At 36.0% G+C, this 8,278-nt stretch overlaps 1 long non-coding RNA gene across 1 annotated transcript; it reads right to left on the bottom strand.

The window, feature by feature from the left end:
- Positions 1-395: 395 nt before the first annotated feature.
- Positions 396-5,071, bottom strand: LOC141517414 (uncharacterized). The gene is made up of 3 exons (XR_012476845.1): positions 4,998-5,071; positions 2,947-3,110; positions 396-454 (listed from the first exon to the last, which is right to left on the bottom strand). It is a non-coding gene; the product is annotated as an uncharacterized LOC141517414 (long non-coding RNA).
- Between the last annotated feature and the right edge of the window lie 3,207 nt (positions 5,072-8,278).

Raw genomic sequence — 8,278 nt, 5'->3', positions numbered from 1 at the left:
CCATTAGGATGTATCTCCTAATTATCAAGTATAAATTTGTCTTTTTAAAATTTTCTTTTGGGAGGCAGTGTTAAGTGATTTGTCCAAGATCACACAGTTAGTAAACATCTTAGGTCAAATTTGAATTCAGGTCCTTCTGATTCCAGAACTGCTGTTCTATCCACTGTACCACCTAATATCCCCATCTTTTTACAGTTCTTACTCATTGCATCTGCTTCTGCCCTCGGAAGCAAATCAGGAAAAATCAAATCACTCCTACACATGGCAGTCCTTCAATTACTCATTAAGAAGCTACCACTGCACTTGAATCTGTTCTTCATTCTAAATACTCCCAATTATTTCATCCAATTCTCATATGGCATGGACTCATCACCCTCCACCATCTTAGTTACCCACCTTGGGGTGTTCTCAGATTTGTTGATATTTTTCTTGAACTGTGATGACATCGATAAAGCTGGAAGAATGTTCAAAGAAAAGCAATTAAGATGGTAGGTTGAAGGAACTAGTAAGGTGTAGTCTGGACAAGAGATGACTCAATAACCAGCAGTGATGTAGTGTTTAAGGTCTTTAAAGTATTTTACAAATATTATTTTATTTCATCTGCTTATCAACCCTGGGAGGCAGCTGCTATTATTATCCCCATTTTACAGTTGAGGAAACTGAGATAGATGGAGACTAATTGACTTGTCTTGGGTCACACAGCTAGTATGTGTCTGAAGTTGGGTTTGAATTCAGTGTTCCTTACTCCAAATGTAGTGCCCTATTTACTGAATCATCACATTGCCAATAGGCATAAGGTAGTTTGGTTTCAGAGAAATAGACTAATTGTCTTCACATATTTGAAGGATTATCATATTAAACAGGGTTAGATCTGTTCTGCTTTGTTTTAGAGGTTAGACCTAGGAACTAATAAAATATGGTTTGGAAGTAGGGTAAGCTTAATGTAAAGAAAAGACTGCCAAACAATTAGAGGAATGCTCAAGTGGGCTGGGCTGCCTTGGGATATGGTGGATTCCTCCTCACTGTAAGCCTTCAGTAAAAGGCTACATGGCTACTTAGCAGGTGTGTTATAGAGAGGAATCTCATGAAGGTGTAGGTTGGATTAGATGATCTCTGGCATTCTTTCCCATTCTGAGATTCCCTAGTTTTTAAAGGGAGAGAAATGAGTGGGAAATAAACCTCAGTTGGATTTTAGACTCTCCCCTTTAGCTCCTGTAGCACAGATTTGGGAAATCTGGGAACGGGTTGGGAAATAAGTCCTTCTTCTCTTTAAACCTCAGTTTCCTGACTGTAAAATGAAAGTGTTGAGATTAGCTGGATGTTCTCAAAGATCCCTTCCAGCCTCCATCTCTAATGAATCAAAAAGTCCTGAAAAAGAAAGGTCCATGACTGTCTATCATCTCTTGATTAAAAAATCTCTTCTATTTCTAAATCCTCTTTTGATTTCTCTGGGCCTCTTTTAGAGCTGCTCATCCTTGAGTTCTGTCTCATGCTAGACTAAGTAAAGAGAGAGTGTTAGTGGAGAGAACACAAACTGGTTTTGGGCTCTGAGTTTGAGATCTGATGGCCACAGTTATAAGTTGAGCTTCCTTGGGCATTATCTTTCTGAACCTGTTTCCTCATCTGTAAAATGGAGATAGCAACACTTAAAATAATAACTCATTTTCAGAACTTCTTTTTTTTCTATTATATATTTAAGGTTTTTGCAAGGTAATGGGGTTAAGCTACTTGCCCAAGTTCACCCAGGTAGGTAATTTGTAAGTGTCTGAGGTCGAATTTGAACTCAGGACCTCCTGACTCCAGGGCCGGTGCTTTATTCACTGTGCCACCTAGCTGCCCCTCACAGGACTCCTATAAGGAAAATATTCCACAAACCTTTAAGTATAAGAGATATATTAAGAGATATATTCTGACTTCCCTGCCCTATTTAAGGCCCAGGTCTGTGTCCATAGTCAGATACTCTCTTCAGGAGGCCAGGACATAGAGAAGAGCTTCTGGGGGCTTAGGCCTCTGCTTCCTTGGTAGTTCATTAGGATAGGTTTTTTAAAAATATATGTTTTATTTTCCCCTCAATTACATGTTAAAACAAACTTTAATATTTTGATTTTTTTGGTTTTGAGTTACAAATTCTAAACTTCCTCATTCTGTATTCATGTGCAATCATATAAAAGTTGTTTTGCATAAGAACACTCAAATAAAAGAACTATATGAAAGCAAGAAAGTCAAAAATAACATGCTTCAGTCTATATTCAAACAATATCAGTTCTTTGGAAGCTGCATCATTAGACCTTTGGGATTTTCTTGGATCACTGTATTGTTGAGAATAGCTAAATCATTTACAGTTATTCATTGAACAATATTGTTGTGACTGTGTACAATAATCTCCTGGTTCTGTTTGTTTAACTTTGCATCAGTTAATGTATGTTTCTTCAGATTTTTATGAAATCATCCTGCTTGTCATTTCTTATTAGCACAAAAATATTCCATTACAATCACAATACCATGACTTGTTGGAATTGGTTGGAATTGCTCTGTATAAATTCAGCTGCCAGCAATATATAAATGCTAACCACTTCTCAGTCACTGAGACTAGATGAAGGTCTCTGCTCCAGGAGAAAGGGATGGCAATCACTGTGTCTGCCTACCTCTCCAGTTCAACTTATTTCCCCATCTTAAGGTCCTATCCCATGTAATTCCATTACAATCATGTACCATTCCCTAGTTTGTTGGACATCCCTTCAATTTCCAATTCTTAGCCACCACAAAAAGAACTGTTACGTTTTTGTATATATAAGTCCTTTACCTCTTTTATAATGTCTTTGGGATATAGACCTAGCAGTAATATTGCTAGATCAAAGGTATGTGAGTTTTATAGACCTTTAGGCATAGTTTCAACTGTCTTAACAGTTGTTAAGCTGTTTTAAACAGCTTTCTCCTTAGGCTTACCCATAGTCTTTTCTTCCTTCCCTAGACAGCAGAGGGTCCATTGTCTTTTCGGAGATTCCATTCTTGATCTTCGAGTTCTCCAAAACTGCACCCTAAAACATTTCTCCCTTGACTTGTGACTCCTAGAAGAGTTGGGTGTCTTTTGCTCTTGGACTCGGAAAACTCTGGGTAAAGAGAATGGGGAACATAATGGGGAAGATAAGAGAAGGAGGAGGCAATAGAGGCAGTAGTTTGTTGTGCTGTGGGAAAAAAGCCCCAGATTTCAAGTCTGCAGAGCAAGAATCAAATCCAAACTTTATAATTACTAGTTATGTCATTGCTTAATACATCCTAGACTCTCTCTGGAAATTGGCTTTTTCCTCTGTGAAATAAATGGTGCTTTTTCCAGCTATACCATCTTCTAACATTCTATATTCTAGGATCCCTTCTGGTTATAAGATTCTTTGCCTTAAAGTTCCCTCCAGGTGGTCTGTGGTAGCTTCCAGTTCTGATATGCTATCATCTAAGAATCATTCCAGCTACAAAATTCTATGTCATGAGATTCTTTCAAATTCTATTATCTTCCATAATTCTTTTGTAAAACCTCTTTCAACTTTTTTTATATGCCAACCAGCAATCTATGTTGAAAGGTTTCCTCTAGCTCTAAAATTCTAGATTCTTTCTGACTCAGACATGCTGCTAAGTTCTAACATTATCTATTCTCATAATTTCTTCAGCTCTAACTCTCTATGTTCTAGTCTTCTAGATTCTAAGAGCCATCCCAGCTCATGCACCTTATGTTTTAACATATCCTCTGATTCTAACAAATTATGTTCATAGATCCTTCTTGAATTTCTGTTTGGTGTACTTCTAAATCCTGCTAAAGATATTTTGTCACTCTGATTTTTTTAGAGGAAGGAAAGAGACAAGGAAGGGCATCCTGAGAGAGATAAGGGCAGGGGACAGGATAGAATTTTAAGATGGGAAATAAGTTGAACTGGAGAGGCAGACAGAGAGACACAGTGATTGCCATCCCTTTCTCCTGGAACAGAGACCTTCATCTAGTCTCAGTGACTGAGAAGCTGTTAGCTGGCAGCTGAATTTATACAGAGCAAGTTTTTTGGGGAAAAGTCATAAAAATGCAATGAACTGTCTGAACTGTGGCTAGGCTAGAAATTAAAATAAAGCTGAATGCTTGCTGAAGCCTCTGTTGAGGGCAGAAGACTTGCTTGGTGTGTAGGGATTCCCACCACTCTAGTCCTGGTCTTCCTCATAAAATTCCCCTGCTAATGGGTCCCTTGGGAGCTCTGAAAATAACAAGATCTGTAATAAAAAAATTAATAATATGAAGAGCAAGCTGGGGTTAGCAAGCCTGTTTAGAATGCATTAAAGGGGCTCCTTTGAAAGAGAAATATTTGCACCAAAAAATTATCCTTGTTTGATTTTTTACTTAGTTCAGTATTCAAGGAAGTCTACCAGAGGGTGAGAGGGAGTATGGGGATGAAGGGAAGGAGAAAGAGGCCCTTTCTCATGCAAAGGAGACATTGAGAAGATCACTTTATTTTTTTTTAGGGTTTTTGCAAGGCAAATAGGGTTAAGTGATTTGCCCAAGGCCATACAGCTAAGTAATTAAGTGTCTGAGGTCGGATTTAAACTCAGGTACTCCTGACTCCAGGGCTGGTGCTCTATCCACTGTGACACCTAGCTGCCCCGAGAAGATCACTTTTAAGGAATAATTTGTATCTCTTGTGAGGGGAGGTGTCTGTATTACCCATGGGAATGAATTATATTTCATCTATAAGAGAAGGGCCTTGGTACCTGTGAAGGAAAAAAAGGGACCTTTTGGCATAGCAGTAGATATAACTTTCTACAAAGGAAGGAAGTATGTCACCTATGATGCAGTGTCTAAAATGTTAGGTGCTAAATTGAATTGAATGAGGGGTACTCTTTTCACCTGTGAGGAAGTGTCAACTATGAGGGAGTGATTTGTCACTTCTGTGAAAGAGAGGGTTCCATTATTACTTATAGGCAAGAATTAAGTCATTTGTGGGAAAGGGAGAGATTTGTTTTACCTGTGAAGAAGAAGAGATCTGTGTTCTCTGTTAGGGAAGGGGTCAAGGTTACTTGTGAGGATGGGAGGGTCCATGTCATCAGTGAGAGGGACTTCTTAGTATTGTTTCATCTGTCTGTCTAAATTCTCTCACTAAATTTCCTCAGTCACTCAAGTCATTTCTGCTCTTGTCTTCTTTCACTTCATTCCAAATGCCTTACATTTCCCATATAGTCCAATACTTGTTGACCATTCAATGAGCTTTTTCTTCCAGATTTCATGTCCATCCCTATTCTATTCTTTAGTTTGAACTTTCTCCTCCACCCAGGGTGATCCTGAAAGAAAGATAAAGTAGATACAGTTTCTCTCTGGTTATAAGTTTCTCTTGACCTTAGGCATATTTTGAAAGAGTAGCCATGTTAAAAAAAATTTCCATTATCTTGTATTCAGTAGTTTGATTTATGAGAAATGCATAAATATTACTATTTTGTTGAATAGGACTGGAGACTGCTGTTTATCTATTATTTTATTAATCTATCTATTAATTGCCACATTGGGAGTCATAGGATGAAAGAATTTAGAACTGGAAGGGACTTCAAGAGCTTATAGATCAACCTGCTCAGAATCTACTTAATATAATATGGTCCAGTCCCTATCTTTTCATCTTAGATTCAAAGAATCTCAGTACTGGAGGTTATGTTAGTATTCATGTAGTTTAAATTATATCTGAATGAAATATCATCATTATTTCAAATGGACCATCCACTTGAAGATTCCTAGTAATGGGAAATTCTCTCCCTCGAGGGGCAGTCTATTCCAATTTTGCAAAGCTCTGATTATTTGGGAAGGATTTCCATACATCAAGCCAAACCCATCTCTGCACCTTCCATTTACCACTGCTTCTTTCCTCTAGAACTAAGCAAAACAAGTTTAATTGTTACTCCTAGTTACAACAATGCTTCAAACAATTTAAAGTGATCACATTCATCTACTCCGCTATCAAGATCTTCTAACTCACATACACCATAGGAAGTATCAGAGAGGAGGCTACATAGACTTGAAAAAGCTAAGTAACTGAAGCCTAGCAGATGAGAGCAGTTCATGAGAACAACCATGAGAACAGTAGAGATGGAAAGATAGCCCTGTAGAAAAGGTGAATTGGGAGACCCTGAAGCCCAGCAGAAAACATCAGCATGCCTTAAGCATCTCTGCAGTGTTGGAGGTTAGACCATATGGCTTAACAAACACAGGCTCCTATAGGTATATCCTCCATAACATTTCCTGGCCACATGGGTTACTTGCAGGAATCTCTTTGAATATTCTCTTACCATGTGTTTCCTCTATGGATGCCCTTCATATATATTTTCTGGCCACATGTGTTCTCAGCATCTGTGCCCAACTTAGCACATGTGCTTTCACTATGACCACACCCATCCATACGTGAAGATTTTTTTAGTTATGTGTCCTGGCTGCATGCATTCCCAGAATTTATGTTTCTTGGTCACAAATGTTCTCTCCATGTGAACTTTGTATATTTAATGCCACTGATAGTATTGGAATCTATGGGAAATCCCAAAGACTCCCCAGGGAGAAATCTTTTCTTATATTCTTATTTTCTTTGATACTTGATTTCCCCCCTTAAACTAATATATTTTTCTATTTGGATAATAAAAGTTCATATATCAATTTTGAGCTATTATTTGGTATATGTGTTTATCTAGAGAATGCCTAGAACATGGTGTGTGTGTGTACACCAGGAGGCTCTCAGGTACTACACAAAAGTATGCAAAACAACTTTTGCCAAGGCATTATTAAACTCATCCTATTTTTACATGTTCCCCCCTTCCTCTTTTTTTTTCTGTATGTATATTTTCCCAGTTTTTTCTATCATGTACTTACCTATAAATACTGTATATATTATTATTATTATTCTACTTTCTTCATTCTGAATGAATTCACCTGTGTTTTCTGTTTCCAAATTGTCCTTACATTAAATTCTTATTTAATTACATTCATATGATAATTTGTTTAACCACTGGACAAATGGGTTACTACCAATTTTCTATTACATTGCTGACAGGAATATTTTTGTGCAACTAATTTTTCCATTAAATTATCCTAAAATTATTAAGATATAGTTAACTAGATTAAATCATATGAAGAGATTATACAACTCAGATTTATAACATTATATACTTTCCCAAAGTACTTACTCCAATTTCTGTGGATTTGCATGCCTGTTTTCCCACAGCAAACCAACATTGAATTTTTAAAAGGATCTTTGTCATTTTAATGGGGCTAATGTGTTTAAAAGATGTTTTGATTTGCTTTTATTTAATTATTAAAGAATTCAAATACTTTCTCATGCAATTACTTATAATTACAATCTCTTCTTTTGAAAACTACCTGTTCTTATTCTTTGATTTATTATCCTTTGACTAGAGCATGGGTTTTACTCTCCTAAATATAGACCCAATTTCTAATAGATTTTGATTATCAAACTTTTAATGAAGATACTTATCTCCAAGATTTTTCTCCAATCCATCTATTTCCTTTTTATTTTAAGTGGATTATTTTTTGTTGTACAAAAACACAATTTCTTCTTTTCTTCTTTACATAGCAAAATTAATCTATTTTGTCTATGATTTCTTCTATTTCCTGGGTAACTAAAAATTTGATGCTTCTATCTGTTATATATGTAACATTCCATATTCATCTCATTTTAATGATTTGTGAGTATTTAAATCAATTATATATTTAGAATTTATTTTACCATATGATGTGAGATATGGCTCTAACCCCTAGTTTGTCATCTTACTATCCAATTTTTCCCATACCTTTATTAGATAATATATTCTTTCTGCAGTATTTTATACTATTAAATTTATCAAATACTTGTTTATTACATGCCCTTGGTTCCAATTCTGGATTATCTATCTCTTCTATTGAGCTATTTTTCTGTTTTTTATTGCACACTAGATAGTTTGATAATTACTGCTTTATAATATAATTTAAGACCTGGAATTATTTTTCCTTATGTTTTTGTTCATTTATTTTTCCATATAAGTTGTTATTATTCAAGCAAATTCTGTGAAGTATCCCATTGCTATTTTAATTGGATTTGTGTTAAAGTGTAGATTAATTTAGGTAATATTGCCATATGAAGCCATTTTATGAAGCCATTATGGCTCTTAGTGATCACCACTTCTTCCATTTATAAATGTTCACAAGCCATCTCCTTAATAATACATTCTTGAATTTTTCCAGGAATTAAAGGCTCACTGGCCTGTAATTGAAGGATCA

The sequence above is a fragment of the Macrotis lagotis genome, chromosome 1 (assembly GCF_037893015.1).
Source record: "Macrotis lagotis isolate mMagLag1 chromosome 1, bilby.v1.9.chrom.fasta, whole genome shotgun sequence".
Lineage (NCBI taxonomy): Eukaryota > Metazoa > Chordata > Mammalia > Peramelemorphia > Peramelidae > Macrotis > Macrotis lagotis.
Note: the sequence above shows the minus strand (reverse complement) of the source record. Positions and strands in the feature narration are given on the sequence as shown.